Here is a 19,200-nt window from a genome sequence, read left to right on the forward strand (position 1 = left end):
TGAGATTTCGTGGGCCAGACCCACTTCCTCAGATCAAATAGTGGAAGAAAATAGTCACAACCATATATACCAAAGGATACAATTTAAAAAAATGAACACATATGAAAAGGACAAATCACATGTACATTGGACAAACATCTCAGACACTTCGCCAAAGGATTAATGCCCACAAAACAGATATCAGACAAGATCACAAAGAAAAAACAGTTTCTTGCCATTTTAAGCAGAAAGGACACTTTCTCAATGACTTAACCACCTGCATTCTGCTACAAAGACCTTTTACATCTGCACTTGAAAGGGAATCCTCTGAACTGTCATTCATGTTAAAATTCGACACTCTCCAAAAAGGAATGAACAAACACTCGAACTATCTTACCCATTACCAAGATCGCTTCCCCAATTATCACCTCTAATACCATTAACTCACAAACATCCCACTCTCCCCACCTCTAATATTATCAATTCACAGACACTTACGTTCCTTCCTCCCCCCTCCCCCGCATTCCCCTCCTGTTCTGAAATGTGATTTGTCCTTTTCATATGTGTTCATTTTTTTAAATTGTATCCTTTGGTATATATGGTTGTGTCTATTTTCTTCCACTATTTGATCTGAGGAAGTGGGTCTGGCCCACGAAAGCTCATCATCTAATAAACCATCTTGTTAGTCTTTAAAGTGCTACATTGTCCTGCATTTTGCTTCTGTCAATGAAGAGCATCTAGACTACATCCAGTTCTGTCGACAAAGCAAGCTGCTTTGTTGACATGACAGTGTAGACGAAAAGGACAGTGTAGATGCAATAATGCCTTCTGTCGACAGAACTCGGTAGACAAAAGGCATTATTCCTCGTAGAATGAGGTTTACAGCCGTTGACAAAGCTGCTGATTTCTGTCGACGTTATGTCAACAGAACTCAGTGACAGTATAGACGCAGGTATAGTTTGTCGACAAAAGTCCACTTTTGTCAACACAATCCTGTAGTCTAGACACACCCTTGGTGTTGATACCTCCACATCAACTGCTAGCAGTGGACCACATCTTCCCTGACTGATTTGACCTCTTTATCTCTAACCTTACTCTTAATTGGTACTCCTTTCTTTGTGCCTGTATATTTATACGTGCCTCTGGAATTTCTGCCACATCTGAGGAAGTGGGTCTTTATCCACAAAAGCTTATGCTCCAATAAATCTGTTAGTCTATAAGATGCCACAAGCCTTCTTGTTGTTTATGCAGATTCAGACTAACAGGCTACACCTCTGGTACTTTTCCTAGCTGCAATCGTGAGGTGAACTAATCATAGCCTGAGCCCCCACTCCCAGATCTTTGGTGTGATGGGTAGGGAAGCAGTGGAAATGATATGATGCCACATTAAAGCTTTTGTCACTTGTAGTCACTAGTAAAATAATACTGCAGCTGTAGGAAAATCTCTTGCCACATTGCTGCATTGAGTCTGCAGACAGCCTGAGCTAGAAAGGAGGCTACAGATAAGCAGCCTGCAGCTAAGGAAATACCCGGGTTTCCCTAGCAACAGGTTGAAAGCTTAGAATTATAGATAGGGAATCCATGGGGTTTCCCTAGTTACAGACAGTCGCTAAGGAGCATAGAGCATGATGAAACTCCAGACTGGCGGTACAGCAGCACACAGAAGCCTTTCTTGTTTCTGTTGCTGCAGTATGGGGGTATGATTAGGCATCCCCTCAGCCTTCCTTAGAATCTTTTCTATGGAATGGGGAGCCGGCAGCTATCATAGGTGGCTCTTCACAAATGCCTGCTGAGAGAAGTGGCTATTCAGTACCCCCACTGACAAATTTTGAAGAACAGTGAGCTGACACTACAAGCTGAGACCTGAGAGGATGGATCAGAGGTCATCAAGCGACCAAAGGTGAGAGAGATCCCTGTACTTGTGTGTGTGGGCAGGGAGGGCAGTTTCTGGGATGTTCCTAAGAAGCTGCTTGCCGGGGGTCAAAGGTGATCCCTCTAGATCAAAGTGGAAACAAGTTAATATTAATAATTTGGGGTGTCTCTTCCAAAGGGTATGGATTATAATACATCATAATACTGTAATACTTCATTCTTCTAATGTGAACTAAATTGCCTGCTGATTCCACTGTTTCAACTCCAAATTGTACATCTGGTAGCATCTAATAAATATAGTCTACATAACTGAGTTCATAGTCCTGTTCCTAGTCTGAGGCCTGTAATGGTTTGGGGCCTACCTCTGCTTATTGTTCACATGTCTCAAGGTCTATAGACCTTGTGAGCATGATACAGCTCACAGGTGGTGGGAGGACAATAGCTGTGGCATTTATTGCCAGAGGAGATCAGATGTGGGGTAAGGAAACTAACTATGCTGATACTGAAATGGTGGGCCTTACATTTCTGTATGACCTTCCCCTGCTGAAATAACTTCCTTTTGAAAAACAAACAAACCTGAAAGAACAGGAAGGGACAGTCAAATTTGCATATTGTTGCTTAACAATAAAGATCCTTAATACTTAAATACTATTGTTTGGATCCCACTATGGCTACCTTTAGACTGCAGGTTTTTTTTTGAAAAAGATATGCAAATTACTAACCACAATTTGTATTTTTTTTTTGCAAGAGACTTTCCCAAAATTTGGCCCATCTACACGGAGTCAAATTTTGGAAAACCCTCCTCTTTCACAACATCCCTTATTCCTCCCACCAAGAGGAATACAGGAATGCCAAAAGAACGTGCCTGCTTTTTCGGAAACTGTTTAAAAAAAAGCGGATGTGTTCCCTGGACATGGCAGAGTTTTTCCAGGATACCACAGGTATCCTGGAAAAACTCTGCAGTCTAGGCATAGCCTATGTCTGTGTGATTCCTTCATATTTAAGATTGGCCTGGAGTCTCCTGGAAAAGACGTCAATCTCCCGGTGACTACTGAAAACAGTTCTGGAGATTTTAATAGGCTATTTTAAGAAAATGACATTTATGTCATGTTGGAAAAACAATTTCCCAGAATAGCCTTAGTCAGAGTTGGCAACCCTATTTATTTTATGTTTGTGTAAAGATTAAAAGGCACAAACCCTTCATTCTAAGGATATAAGTTGCTTAAGTGTAGATAATTTAGTGTAGATATTTCCTTCCAGTGCCAAAATCTGTAATTACAAAGGACATAGAGTGTAACCCTGTCTTGTTTCCCTATAATACTTTAAAAAGAGATGACTTCATAATGCATTTTTTTCACAGCATCCGATCTACTATAATGCATAGTTATTACATTTATAAAATAGGTAGCTCCCCAAACTTCTCTGGATTCTCTAACATGAAGCCACATGTATATCCTCATTAGCTTTTTCTGCATCAGATGATATATCAGCCAAATACTGAACTTCTTTTTAAACTCCCCCACTATGTGCATTGCTTTGCAAAGCAGAACCTTTGTTCAAGAAGTATGTTTGCAATCAGAATTTGACAAAGTCTTTTATCATAAAGTAGGATCCTTTCAATTTCAAGTTACTGCTCTGTGAGCACATGGCTGGTACAAAAGAAAAAGGTCCTACTTCATATTAACATAGCCTTTTTTGAGAAAGGACTACGTTAATGTGAAGTAGGTACTGTTTCAATATGGGGTAGGTAGAACATAACTAGCAGAACTCTTCAGGACATTCTGCAAATTTACACTAGCATAAACAATGTATATACTATGGCAGGCGTTCCCAAACTTTTTGACACAGGGACCGGTAAATCCATTCATGAGCTTTCGGAGGACTGGTAACATATATTTGCATATTCATTAAGCAAATGACAAATATGCAAATATGTTGTTTTTGGTCCTCCCAAAGGCCCCAGGGCCAGCTTTAGCAAAGCTTTTGAAATGGCAACCCACAATATTCTTACCAGCAAGTTAAGGGACTATGGATTGGAAAAATGGACTGTAATCCAATAAAACCCTGCACCACCACATTGTGTATTGAAAAGGGGCTCATTTATTTTCAGAAAGCTGACACCATCTTTGGAATTTTTTATCCATATTCTCATTCCGGATGGTGAATGCACCAGGTTCCCTCCATTCTGACACATTGTAGTGCCTTTAAACCTCACTGTCAGCAGTGGGGATATTTAAAAGGCACTGCTTTTACATTTTTATTCATGATCTGCGTGCGCCCTGAACTGTCCCGCTCCCCACTGGCCAATTCTCTCCTCTGCTGCCACCCCCCCCACACCCTGGGCCAGCCCCTCTGTCCCCGCCAGCCGATTTTTTTCCCGATCTCTCCTGGCAAGCCCTGCTGCCCCCACCAGCCCTGCTTCCACCGGCCGGTTCCCCAGCCAGCCTCACTGCCTCCGCCAGCCAGTCCCCCCCCCCCCCCCCCCCGCGATCTCCCCTGGCCAGCCCCACTGCTCCTGCCCCCTCCGGCCAGCCCTGCTTCTGCCAACCAGTTCCTCCCCCCACACACAATCTCCCCTGGCCAGCCCCACTGCTCCTGCCCCCTCCGGCCAGCCCTGCTTCTGCCAACTGGTTCCCCTTCTCCACCCCGCTTCCCCCCCAGTCAGCCCTGTTTCTGCCAGCCAGTTCCCCTCCCGATCTCTCCTGGGCAGCTCCACTGCCCCGACCCTGCTTCCCTGCAGCCCATATCCAACCCTCCCCTCCTCCTTCCACAGCCAGCAATAAGAGCTCATCTGGTAACCCTCACTATGCCTCTGCCAGGAGCCTAAAACCTATGGCTGCATCCGTCCAGCCCGGCTGAGGGCTTGGGGAACCCAGCGCTGCACAGGCAGTCCAGGAGCCTGAAACACCCTGGCAGCCACGCTGAGGCCCGGTATTTTTTTCCCACTGCCTGGTACTGGGCTGCAGCCCATAGTTTGGGAAACGCTGTACTATGGGACCATGTAAAAATAGCTGAACACTTCTGATACTGGGATATGGCTGCATAGAGATATTTGGTTGTAATTGTACTAATAGCCGTGAGAATCCATCCTGTTGAGAAATGGAAATCAGCATATCTCCCAATGGAGTTGAATGGTTTGCACTGCTTCCTGTGGGAACATTGCATGTAGACTGAGGAACAGCTATGACTTATTTTTGGACCCATAGTTAAAATGTATAAATACTAAACAAATGGCCTGGCCACAAGAAAATATGTAGCTTACAAAGCTGTGCCAGTTCTTTATTGTATTTTTGCTTATCCTATAGCCCAGACTATATTTTCCTTCTATTTGTATCTTTTAGCTTCTGGCAATAGATTATCTATGTATGTTCAGTGTGGAGCAGAGCAGGTCTCCATTCCCCCATATGATTTGCTACCATAATATATGTGTTAGACACACATTTAATAGTATGAATAAAGGGTGTGACTTTTACTATTGACGTTCATGGGAACAGAATTTGACCAAGATTGAACTCTTCTAAAAAGCCCACCCACTCTTTCTTAATATTGTTCATAATCTGTTTTTGTCATGAACCTATATAAAGATTTGAGTTAAAATTGATGTGTAGTGAATTAGGGTTTTTCTTTGAAACATAAATTGCTAAAGACTTCCCCCCCCCTTTACGCTTTTTGTTTAAAGGAGAGGCAGTGTTGTTTTAATAGGGTTGCATTGTTGCTCTAATAGCACTTTGTATTTTTTAAATTAAAGTAGGGAAGGAGAAGAAGTGGGGAAGGTCACAGGTGCATTTGAATTCTAGCACAGTTGCAAGTGCTTTGCATTGGTTAAAGCATTTTTAGATCTTATCTCTAATGTAGAGGATATTCTGTACATTGCACACGTAGAATACATGGCATATGTATTTTTGCATAGCCTTAATATATGTCATTTTATTGATTAAAACCATTAATTGCACCTTTTTTTTTTTTTTTTTTTTTAAAGAGCTCTTGTACTTTGTGGAAGAGACTGCATGGCTGCTGCCTGTTATATATGGTAAGACAATAAACAAAGTCTTACCTTCATTCTTGTGGCTCCTTGCAATTTGCCTGGACACTTGTATTCATTTGAAAGAAGGTTAGCTCTCTCTTTAAACTGCATGTAATATGGCCCTTATGAAGTCAATGGCAAAACTCCCATGGATTTCGCTGTGATCAGGATGGCACTTTGGGTGCCGGAAGAATGGACTGTATGTAAATGTAAATGCCATTGTAAATGTCCCCTTTAAAATAAATTATTTAGAGTTTTCAACTGGATTTAAAATGTTATGAGTTCTAGAAAGTCTAGGAAACAATCAAGATCAAAATAGTCAAACCCAAGTGCCTAAAAAAGGGGGGAGGCTAGATTTTCAGAGACAAATATCCCCAATTGCTATTAAAATGAGTGGGTGTTCATCATCTGATGAGTTTTAGATAACCGAATGTGGATTTAAATGCCTAACTTGAAACATTACACTGCAATAACTTAGTTTCATTGCTTCAAAGGGAATACATTCAGATCTTTGCAATTAGAACTCTGCAATATTAGTGAAAACTCTGAAATGTTTTTTTGAAAACAAAATTCTTAATAATAAACCTGTTAAAAAGGACCTAAGAATAGCTATTTTTGATAGGCTGTCTCCTGTTTAAATATAGATCTTAGCAATGTTTATCTCATGTTCCCAATACGTCAGCTTTGCAGAATTATTCTGAGGATCAGATACGAGGCACAGTATATGGGTAGAAGGAAAATATTTTCCAATTGTCAAGGTCTCAGATCTTTCACTATGATCATAACATTGATAGACTCAGTTTTATTTGCTTTGAAGGATAAAAATATTTTATTGGATGCCATCATTATTGCAAATGAAACTTTGTTCAACTTTCATATTTGGGCAGTATGATGTTTATTGATAGTCTCAGAATTTATAACTAGTAAAACCACCACAGTTATGACATCTTATGGTAATAGAAATGTATTATCCTTGTCATTTCACTGCCCATAGAAAAATATTGTTTTTTTTCAAGAAGTGATGACAAATATATTCATATAATTGGTAGGTACCTCTGCCACAGTTGCAACTTTGTCTAAAAGGAACAGAGATCTTCTGCAAAAAGGCAAATAGCCTGATTTCATAGCTGGGATGAGATGAGTCGTGTGTGTGTGTGTGTGTGTGTGTGTGTGTGTGTGTGTGTGTGTGTATACATATATTTATATATAAATAAAAGCAAAAGAAAATTACCCAAATCTAGGCTCCTGGACTTCTGTACATCTTTTCTTCCTCAGTTCTGCATGAGTCACTAGAAACCCCAGAAAAAAAGAAATTACATCAGAGGGTCTAAACTCTGGATCTGAACTTCATACCTTATAAATACAAAAATAGTCCTGTTTCTTGTTTCAGCCAGACTAGACTAACACGGCTACATCTCTATCACTATCCAATTGCTATCCTTTGATCCTTATCGGCTTCTTTTTAACTGTCCAGTCCTCAGGTGTTCATAGATTGCCAGTCCTGCCTAATTGTTTTTCCCTTTGTTTTCATACCCTCTGCTCCTTGTTCTCTGCCCGTTCCCTTTTTTCTCCTTCTCTTCCCCCCCCTCTTCTCCCCTATTTATTTTGGGTCTGCACATCCTAAACTCAAAACTTGGTCATCTGAAGAAGTGGGTTGTGCCTACGAAAGCTCATGATACCATCTACATGTTTTGTTAGTGAATAAAGTGCTACCAGATCATTTGATGTTTAAGTTTATCCTGTACAGACTAACTCGGCTACCCCCTGAAGCTGTTAGGCAAACTATGTTTGTCTTACAGCATTTTAAAGTGAAGGAGACAACATGTATGACTTAACAAGCAGGAAGATAGCACACTCATATTTAACAAGATAACCAGCTAGTCTGACAGATTGTTAGGTATTTTGCGCCCCCCCCCCAAAAAAAGGTGGTGCAAGATGGCTGACTAGTTCTGTGGTTTGTGGCATTCTCCTCATGCACAACATAAGCAATTAACACATGGAAGGAGACCTTATTTCTTGGAGGACCAAATTAGGGAGGTAAACTGATCATTAGGCTGAAGTAAATTAGACACACTTTAATAATTATATATATATATATATATATATATATATATATATATATATATATATATATATATGTATGTCTGTGTGTCTCTTCAAGAACGCCTTCTAAACAGTAAGAGCTAGGGCCACCAAATTTGGTATGCAGCTTCCTCTTCTCCTAACTTAAAGCAAGGTGCTTTTGGAGGTACGTGACATGAGTGGCAACTGGGGGCAGCAAGCCTGCAGGGGAAGGCTATTCCACAGACTGTCCTTTGGGGGCAGCTGCACCATCAATGGTATGGCTACACTGCCATCCTAGTTTGAACTAGGGTGGCTAATGTCGGCATTCAAACTTGCAAATGAAGCCCAGGATTTAAATATCCCGGGCTTCATTTGCATATTCCCAGGAGCCGCCATTTTAAAATGCCCCGTAGTTCGAACTACCTGCCCGCGGCACGGACTAGGTTGTTCGAATTAAAGCTTCTAATTTGAACCACTGTTAAACCTCCTTGCAAGAGGAATAATGGTAGTTCGAATTAGGAGCTTTAATGCAAACTACCTAGTCTGTGCCGCGTGTAGCCACAGGCAGGTAGTTCGAACTAGGGGGCATTTAAAAATGGCGGCGCCTTTGTTGACCACTCCTGTAAACCTTGTTTCATGAGGTATAAGGGAGTGGTCGACAAAGGTGTTCCCTGTTGACCGATCTGCATCTTGACTCGCATGCTGTGCCAACGATCAGCTGAGCCGGCACAGCGTGGCAGCCATTTTTATTTTAATGAAGTAGAGGATATTTAAATCCCTGCTTCATTGACTATGTCGGGTAGCCTATTTTATATGCCTCTGTCAGCAGAGGCATGTAATCTAGACGTACCCTCTGTATCTCCATCTGTGACCTCTTGTCTTCTAGGGTGCATCTACACTGCATCATTATTTCAAGATAACAGATGGCTTATTGAGAAATCTGTGAACCTCATTCTATGAGGAATAATGCCTATTCTGAAATAGCTATTTTGAAATAAGGCATGTGTAGACTCCACTGCTGCTATTTTGGAATAGCCCCTCACCAGGGCCATTCTAAGTTATTCCTTCCCGTTGCTTCCTCGGGCTCTAAATCGCGATAGCATGTCTACATTAGGGAAGCCTGCCGTGGACTAATTTTGAGGTTTCCTTGCTGTGTAGACATGCTATTTTGAAATAAGCTATTTTGGAATAACTACTCTGGAATAGCTTATTTTGAAATAGCTGTGCAGTGTAGATGTGTCCCTATTTATATTCTAAGCTCCTTGAGTGCAGGAAATGACTTTTTTGTGTGTTTGTACAGTGCCTAGCATAAAATATTAATGCTATGACTAAGAGTTATTAGTGTTATAATGATTCAAATAATAAACAATGCTTGGATTTTTCCCATCTCCTTTCATCACTCTGCAAAGTGCTGGTGGTTGCATGTAGGCTGTAATCTTCCTTAACTGGAAGCTAGCCAGATGAGAGTTGGCAAGCCTTTTTGAATATTGGCCATTATCTTGCTGCTTTCAGGTCTCTGCAGCATGAATAAACCAAACTTCTTGGCAGTTCTTAACTGCATTATATTCAAGAACAATCAATTTAAGCCTCAAGAGAATAGGTGGTGAAATAGAACATAACATACAAATGTACATTTATAAATGCCTGTTTTCCCTGGTAAAGCCAAATGGTCACTGGCCTCTTCAGAAAGGGAAGACTAGCTGAAATGTATTGCATATAGCTGAAAAATAAACTTATTCATTCTGGTTAGGAATTCTTCTTGTTTTCTTCATTAGAATATGTCACTCATGGACCAATGGTTCCAACTCTGTCTCCCTATATTGACTTTACATTTATAGAGCTTATCACGAAAATTGCTTACAAACTATTAGGGGTAGAACATATGCCAGCCTCAGACAGCCAAGGAAATGTACTTAGATTTCAGCAACTGGCTAGTTAACTTTGTTTTGTAAGGAAGGGATATAAGCAAAATAGTTGAACTGCAGGTAAGGAGAGATTATTTCAAAGGCCTAATTTTTTCTATGAAGGCCTTTTCTTGCTGTCTATGGTATTTGGTTTCCCTAGAATCAGCATGATTTCTTGATAAACGGAGATGGGAGAGGAAAAGTGAACTGATTTATTAGGCTATGGATTGGCTATTGAATTCTGTGAATAGAATTTCCTCCAATATCCATTCTACACATTCCTTTCCCTCCTTAGCTACTACAGGTAGGTGATAGCATGGCATTGTGGATAGCTTCATAATCCATTGTTCTTCTTTTTTTTTTATTTTTTTATTTTTTTATTTATTTATTTTTTTTGTCCAGACATTAGTGGATTATGGTTGGCTGTTTTATACTAGAAGACTCGCCAGACCTTGACACTAAGCTATTCAGACCTCTTCAGGGAGAGCCTTAATGGATTTGGGGGAAAGACCATGTATATAGACATATATCCATTCTAGGTCTCCTGCCTTTTCCCAAAGTGATGTCAGCATTTTTAAAGCATCAGTTGCTCTAGCAGACTAAGCATCTCTGGCTTCCAACCTGCTCAACTTAGATACAGTTTTATTCAGCCTTTTCTTGTGCCCAGGAATTACGTCAGTGAGTTGTGAAATTATTTTTAATGTATTTTAATCCTAAAACTGTCCTGTGATTTTGGAATTTGAGGAATAATCCAGTACATCACATTCTCCTTTTTTGCTAGTAATAGAGATCTAACCGTTTTAGTCTGATCTGGCTGAAACAAAAGACAGGACTATGCAGCACTTTAAAGACTAAGAAGATGGTTTATTAGGTGATGAGCTTTCATGGGCCAGACCTCAGGAAGTGGGTCTGGCCCACGAAAGCTTCATCACCTAATAAACCATCTTGTTAGTCTTTAAAGTGCTGCATAGTCCTGTCTTTTTTTGCTGATAGTCTTTACTAATGCTCATAGACTCATAGACTTTAAGGTCAGAAGGGACCATTATGATCATCTAGTCTGACCCCCTGCACAGTGTAGGCCACAGAATCTCACCCACCCCTCCTAGAATAATCCTCTCACCTATATCTCAGATATTGAAGCCTTCAATGCTGTCTGATTCTCTCTTATTCTGTTGTCTGAGACTTCCCAGTTTTACACAATAAACATATTTCAGTGGTCTTTGGCATGTGGGGATTTGATTTCTGCTTCCATTTTCAGATCTGTCCATTTTTAATTTTTGCCTGTAAATGTAGCAACAGAAGCTTTAGTGCAGGCACTTATCCAAAGTTAAGAACAGCAATTTCATGTCACACATATGGGCTGCGTCTAGACTGGCATGATCTTCCGCAAAAGCAGCAGCTTTTGCGGAAAAACTTGCCAGCTGTCTACACTGGCCGCTTTGAATTTGCGCAAGAACATTGATGATCTAATGTAAGATTGTCAGTGTTCTTCCGCAAATACAATGACTCTCCTATTCAGGAAAAAGCCCTCTTGCACAAATGCTTTTGCGCAAGAGAGCCAGTGTAGACAACTGAGAACCGTTTTGCGCAAAAAAGCCCCGATGGCGAAAACGGCCATCGGGGCTTTCTTGCGCAAAACCTCGTCTAGATTGGCACGGACGCTTTTCTGCAAAAAGTGCTATTGCGCAAAGGCGTCCGTGCCAATCTAGACGCTCTTTTCCACAAATGCTTTTAATGGAAAAACTTTTCCGTTAAAAGCATGTGTGGAAAATCATGCCAGTCTAGACGCAGCCATGGTGTTCTTTGGTGTACGGTGAATTTCTAGCTGTGGAATCATTTCACTGGTTAGGCTTTGCTGTTGGGTGAAAGTAAGGCGGTGTGCCTGGTGTGCCATTCTGCTAAGAGATGGCGGTGGCACGACATTCCCAGCCGGGCTCTAGGGCTCTCGCACAGACTTCCATACTTAGCAGCAGGCAGCGGATGAAAGGGGTTGGATGGGGGTGCCCCCTCACTGCCCCAGCGCTGAGCTCCCCCAAAGGTGCCCTTTCAGGAAGGGCAGGGAAGCCCCCCACCATTCCTAGTGACACTGACTGTTGCTTGCTCTTCCTCTTCCATAAGTCAGGGAGCAAGAGGACAGCCACAGCATCCCTGGCTGGTATGGGGTGGAGGCAGAGGAATGAATGACCCATGCTGTGCGCTTCCTTCTTGCTCCTTAGCAGTGACAGAAGAAGAAGAGCAAGCAGTGTTGGTAGGAACGGGAGCCCTTTTGCCCTCTCTAGAGGGCGACCTTGTTCCTGCACACTCCTCCTACACTCCATCCCCTGGCCTGAGCTCCCCCAAGTCACCTACCCTGATTTCTGCACCCCTCACACCCTTCAACCCTCTGCCCTCACCCCCTCACTGTCCCCAGCCGTGATTCCTGCAAACCACCACACACACCACAGCCCTTTGCCCTGAGCCACTCCTCACACCCCAAGCCCTGACTCTCACACTCACATCCCCATCCCTATCTCTGCCGCTCCACAACCAAACCCTTCAACGACTTGCCATGAGCCCCCTGCACTCCATGTCTTAACAGATACTGTCATATCGCAGCCCTCTAACTGCCTACCCTAAGCCTCCTTGGATGGTGGAGGGACAATACTACAGTACTTGTAAGAAATGTGAGTTACAGAGATGAAAGTATTACTGTACAATTCTGAATGTTGCTGAGACCAGAATGGGTAATTGAAGAAAAGGACTAGTCTGTTACCAGGATTAGATGCTAACAGCCCCTAGTGGCACTGCGCTCTTGTAGCAGATGTCTCAAAGGTGGAAGGGAAAGACAAAAATAGTGTCTGGCTTCGCTTTGAACAAGCTAAAGGAAAACAGTGTGAGGATAACATCTTGAGTTGGAAGGACTTGCATGTAACTGTTGACCTGCAGCATGTTGAATTCTGACCCTGCCTATTGGCGCTGTGTGGGACTTAGGCAGGATAGTATTGCACACAGTATAAGAAGTTAGATAGTGGAGACATTGCCCATGTGGTGGGAATTCCATGACTATACCTCTCTGAGGGCATATCTACACTGAAGGCTACGTCAAGACTGGCATGATTTTCTGCAAATACTTTTAACGGATAAGTTTTTCCGTTAAAAGCATTTGCAGAAAAGAGCATCTAGATTGGCATGGACACTTTTCGGCAAAAGCACATTTTGCGGAAAAGTGTCCGTGCCAATCTAGACGCGGTTTTGCACAGGAAAGCCCCGACCCCCATTTTTGCCATTGGGGCTTTTTTGCGCAAAACAGTTTTCAGCTGTCTACACTGGCCCTTTTGTGCAAAAGCATTTCCAGAAAAGGGTTTTTGCCCGAACGGGAACATCAAAGTATTTGCGCAAGAAGCACTGATTTTGGACAGTAGAACGTCAGTGCTTTTGCGCAAAATCAAGCAGCCAGTGTAGACAGCTGGCAAGTTTTTCCGCAAAAGCAGCTGCTTTTTCAGAAAAACTTGCCAGGCTAGACGCAGCCTACAGAGTTTAAAAAACTTCAAATACGTCCGCACTGCAATTGCATTCTTTTAAAAGAAAATTGAAAGAACAGAGGGGTTTTTCCGACATTGGTAAATTTCTTTCTATGAGGAAGAAGCCTTTTTCCAAGAGCGCTCTTTCAGAAAAAGGCGTGTGTGGATGGGGAAGAGGGAGTTCTTTTGAAAAAGGAAAGAGGAAAAAACACAGGTGCCTTGGTACCCATCCTGCCCATAGTCATCACAGCTTACATGCGAGAGAGCATCCATTCAGTGTGGATTGCTTTTTCGATGCATTTTGGCAGTCTGGACTCTCTCTTTTGGAAGAAGTTTTTGGAAGATCTCTTCCAGAAAAGCTTCTTCCGAAAGAAGCCTGCAATCTAGACATAGCCTGAAAGTGCTCATAGACGAGTAGCTGAAGGGACTGTCTTTGGATTAAGGATGTTATGAAACAGGTAACTGACTAATCTAGTAGTTGATACAATTTGTATCGACTACACAATTCGTTGATAAGAGAAGGCGCTCTGTCCCGGCTTGTGCTGGTCCAGGAGATACCCCCACTGCGACTCTGCAGTTTAAATGTAGTAGGAGCCGGGTGTGCAGGCAGCCCAGCTCCTGCTACATTGAAACTGCAGAGCCACGGGGGGGAGGGAGGGGGTAGGCCCCCGACTGGCAAAAGCCAGGCGGCTTATACTACATTTAAAATGCAGAGCTTCAGTAGTCCTGGACTGTGTGAGCTAGGACTGAGCCAGCTTGCTTAGTCCCGGCTTGCGCCTGGCTCAGCAGCCTCTGTCCGCAGCAGGGTGCTGGGAACCCTCACAGACAGGGGCTGCTGCCAGAGCAGCCCCTGTCTGCGGCCAGCCTGGTCTGCTGCGAACAGATGCTGCTCTGTCAGCAGCTCATGTTCATGGCAGCCCAGGCTGGCCGTGGGCAGGGGCTGCTGATGTGGCAGCCTGCCCACACTGCCTCTGATAGCTTCGGCTTATGGGGTAGTCGACTACTCGCTTACATCCCTACTTTGGACTAGCTCAGAGACGGATTCTTTCAGTAGTTTAGAAAAACTGTATAGTGACAGTTCCACAGATATCACAATGAATGGATGTAATGTGGATTTTGTAATGAGACAGCAATTTCCTTACTCCCAAATACCTTCTTTTAAAACAGATTTTTAGGAAGAAAATTATAACTTACTCTATAGCAAAATGCTCATTGCACCAATAGGCTCACAGTTTGTTTAAATAAGTAAAAATTATGAATCACGAATGCTTGAATTCACAGTTAGTCTGGTCCAAGACATATGATAACATCCTTAATTCATTACTTGAGAAATACCAAAAGCAAGCGCACAACACTATTAAACTGTTTTAGCTGAATGAACAGGGATGCTTTGCTTCCCTCCCTGGTTTGTCAAAGCTAGAACTTATATAATGCCTCAGATAATCTCTTCTGACATGGTGGTGCAGAAGGAAATCACTTGTTTACCTAGGATCAAAAGTATAAAGCTTTAAATACCAAAAACACTTGGAAATGCATCTAGAAATGAATGGAAAGCCAATACAATTCTTGGGGTACTGACTTGTAATAGTGATCTAGATACATGTCCAGTGGAGGCAATCCTGACTTCAGACTGTTGGGGTGGTGATGTGATGAGAGCAAAGGCTCAGCTTTCACCCTCTTGGTCACAATGAGATCCAGTTTGTCTTTTAATATGTATGTAACCTGAGGGCCAGGTTCAATATCTAGGGGTTTCTTTTCAACAATACATCACACAAGTGGCTTGAGTCCCCACTAAGGAACCTGGGGGTGCCTCTTAGAGGCAGTACTTCCTGGCTTGCAAGAGTCTGAGTGTAGAAAAGAAAATTTTAATGAAAGGTAAGATGTCACCTGACATTAATTGAAGCAAATGCTACAAGCAGGGGTTCATACACACACAATTGTGAGCAGGACACCCAACTCAGAGTGAGTGGGACAGAGTCTTCTACCTCATGTTCTTGAATTCTACAACCACAGTTCCTTTGCTGTGCCCCTCTCCTCTTGCTCAACCTACCCTACTCACAGTAGTTGTCCTTGGTCAGTGAGGACCCAGAGTTCAGAGGTGCATCTGTGTGAGTTCACCCCCTTCCCAGGGAAGAAGTCACCTTTCTTGCCCACCAGTCACAGCTCCTCTCTGTCGGCTGTCTGGTCAGTCATAGTTTCTCACCCCCTGGCTGCCTTGTGATGTGACTGCTTGATGCTTTCAATGGCCACTCCAGCTGCTCATCAGTCACTTTCTGCTGCTACCTGCCTCTCTGCTGTGAACTCTAAGTCAGTCACTCTGTGATTTTAATCTCTTAGCAGACAGGACAGAAACACTGCCTCGCCCCAAGTGATTTCAGCTCTTATTGACTACTTAAGATCACACAATTAAAATATCAAAATAACAGAAGACTCCTAAGGGAGCCTATTTAGGTTTATCTTTGAACAGTGAATAGGCACAGATTAAGCCAGATGTAGGAATCTCATAACAAATACACACCTCCTCACTGGGACAAGTGTCCCCACCCACCCTGCTTACTTTCACAGAGGTCTGGCATTCAAGATCCTGGCTTAGTGAGTTACTTTCATATGAGGGTGAGCTCCCAATTGGGACAAGGTCAGCACAGTTCTGCTCCTGTTCAGTCATACAATGGGGATAACATGGCAGAGCCATGGGTCTGGATTTAATGCATCTGATGGTACTAAGGGAGTTGGAGAATGTCATTGCACAGCCTTTGACCATTGATCTTTGAAAACTCATGGAGATAGGGAGAGATCCCAGATAATTGGAAAAAGGCAAATGTAGTGCCCATCTTTAAAAAAGGGAAGAAGGACAGTCCAGGGAACTACAGACCAGTCAGCCTTACCTCAGACCCCAGAAAAATCATGGAGGTGCTCCTCGAGGAATCCATTTTGAAGCACTTGGAAGAGAGGAAAATGATCAGGAATAGTCAACATGGATTCACCAAGGGCAAGTCATGTCTGACCAATCTGATTAGCTTCTATGATGGGGTAACTGGTTCTGTGGATATGGGAAAGTCTGTGGATGTGATATACCTTGACTTTAGCAAAGCTTTTGATACAGCATCCCACAATATTCTTGCCAGAAAGTTAAGGGAGTATGGATTGGATAAATGGATGGTAAGATGGATAGAAATCTGGCTGTCAATGTCGGGCCCAACAGGTAGTGATTAATGGTTCGATGTCAAGTTGGCAGTTGGTTTCTAGCAGAGTGCCGCAAGGATCGGTTCTAGGGCTGGTTTTGTTCAACATCTTTATGCACCCTCAGCAAGTTTGTGGAGGACACTAAGCTAGGGGGAGAGGTAGATACGTTGGAGGGCAGGGATAGAATCCAGAGTGACCTAGACAGATTAGAGGATTGGGCCAAAAGTTAGCTGATGAGGTTCAACATGGACAAGTATAGAGTCCTGCACTTGGGATGGAAGAATCCCAAGCATTGTTACAGGCCGGGGACCAAATGGCTAAGTAACATTTCAGCAGAAAAGGACCTGGGGATTACAGTGGATGAGAATCTGGATGAGAGTCAGCAGTGTGCCTTTGTGGTCAAGAAAGCTAATGGAATATTAGGTTGCATTAAGAGGAGCATTGCTGGAAGATCTAGAGAAGAGATTATTCCCCTTTATTTATCTCTGGTGAGGCCACATCTGGAGTAATGCATCCTGTTCCTGGGACCTCACTATAGAAAGGATGAGGTTGCAGTGGAGAGGGTCCAGTGAAGGGCAACCAAAATGATTAGGGGGCTGAAGCACATGACCTATGAGGATAAAGCTGAGGGATTTGGGCTTATTTAGTCTACAGAAGAGAAAAGTGAGGAGGAATTTGATAGCAGCCTTCAACTTCCTGAAGGGAGGTTCCAAAGAAGATGGAGAGAGGCTGTTCTCAGAAGTGACAGATGGAAGAACAAGGAGCAATGGTCTCAAGTTACAGTGGGGGATGTCTAGGCTGGTTATTAGGAAAAACTATTTCACTAGGAGGGTGGTGAAGTACTGGAATGGGTTACCTAGGGAGGTGGTGGAATATCCATTCCTAGAAGTTTTTAAGTCTCAACTTAAAGCCCTGGATGGGTTGTTTTAGATGGGGTTGGTCCTGCTTTGGGCAGAGGACTGGACTTGATGATCTTCTGAGGTCTCTTCCAGCCCTATGATTCTATGACAATATTTCACTACTCCTGCATTCAGTATTGAAGTTATTTGTAACCCAACACAAGCCAAAGCTAATCACTTAGGCCATGTCTACATTGAACCATTATTTCAAGATGAGTGTTATTTCGAAATATGTTTACACAGCCATTCCGTTATTTTGAATTAATTTCGAAATATCGGAATGCTTATTCCAAAATCTGTAAACCTCATTCTGCGAGGAATAATGCCTATTCCAAAATAGCTATTTCAAAATAAGTCCTGTGTAGACTCCACTGCTGCTATTTTGAAATAGCCCCTCACCAGGGCCATTCTAAGTTATTCCTCCCCAGTGCCTCCTAGGTTTCTAAATTGAGATAGTACCTCTACGTTAGGGAAGCCTGCCTTAGACTAATATTGAGGCTTCCCTGCAGTGCAGATGAGCTATTTTGAAATAAGCTATTTTGGAATAACTATTCCGGAACAGCTTATTTCAAAATAAGCATGCAGTGTAGACGTACCTCTTGGAGCTACACAGTTCCTGTCTGCCGGATACCTATGCAGAGTAGGTATATTCATGTAAATACAGTTTCCTCCCAAAGTCTCTGCCTCTCCCCCACTGGCTGTTTTTTCACACCCCTGACTGATAGAATTTTTGCCAAAAAAAGCTCTTGTGTAGACAAAGCTTAAATCAGCATTGTAGGCGAGTTCCTCAGTGGGAGTGACATTTTAGTGTAAATACTTACAGAGTTAAGTCAAAGTAGGCTGCCTTATATTGACCTAACTTCATAGTGTAGACCAGAGTTTCGTAAATATTAATGCCACACAAACCCTGCCTTTGAGTGTTATAGCACAATTAAATGCTGCAAAACCAGGAAATGCCAAGTGAAGATTATATAGACAACTTTAATGCCACTTCTTCATGAATATGCTTTGATAGCTGCTTAAAACATAACCACGTGCTATTTCTCAATTATAGTTCTTTTTAATTTTATACAATCTCTGGTTCTAGGTACCTTTACACTTTTAAAAACTCAGTTTCTGTCTATGATTTTAGACAACCATGTATCTTGCATGCGGTTTTTATTTTTGTATATAATTCTAATTGCTATAATGAAAGCATAGGCCTCCTTAGCTTCTCAACTGTTGAGCCTAGTGAAAACTCACTTTATGTAAATGTATATATTATGCCAGGCAAATTTCAGTGTGTGTTAACTTATTCTGGTAAAAATTGTTCTTCAGGTGACTCCTCCTTCAAACTCGAATTTTGCTGAGCAATTAACAAAGGCCTCAAACTTTTCATTCTCCTCCTACTGAAACTTAGTGGGATTCAGGACAGGCCTTACCATGAGGCAAACTGAGGTGGCTGCCTCAGGTGCCAGACTGTGGGCGGGGGAAGGGGCACTAGGACCCAGAGTGTTTGCTGCTGGTGGATATGTATTCTCTCTGCTCTAGACGCACAGAGATGGTGGAGTGCTGTGCTGGAGGAAGGAGGGCACAAGAGACATAACAGGCAGGGAGGAGAAAAGGTGGCATAGGGGTGTCATTTGAGCTCCCCCCCTCCGGTGTCAAAATGTTATGGGCTGGCTCTGGTGGAATTGTATTTTACCTAAGCTGAATTATAGAAGAGAGAACCCTAGAAGTGAGTGATTGGGGAGATTCAACATTAAGAGGAATAAAAAGACACAATAATAAAGGCA

General features: G+C 42.6%; 1 long non-coding RNA gene across 1 annotated transcript in view; it reads left to right on the forward strand.

The window, feature by feature from the left end:
• Positions 1-1,336: 1,336 nt before the first annotated feature.
• The window catches only part of LOC142827003 (uncharacterized), a 94,160-nt gene continuing 76,296 nt past the window's right edge, over positions 1,337-19,200 (forward strand). The window contains exons 1-2 of the long non-coding RNA XR_012901330.2: positions 1,337-1,879; positions 5,831-5,881. This is a non-coding gene — a long non-coding RNA (uncharacterized LOC142827003). The remainder of the gene's footprint in view (positions 1,880-5,830; positions 5,882-19,200) is intronic.

Source organism: Pelodiscus sinensis, chromosome 1, assembly GCF_052426305.1.
Source record: "Pelodiscus sinensis isolate ZL-2025 chromosome 1, ASM5242630v1, whole genome shotgun sequence".
Classification (NCBI taxonomy): domain Eukaryota; kingdom Metazoa; phylum Chordata; order Testudines; family Trionychidae; genus Pelodiscus; species Pelodiscus sinensis.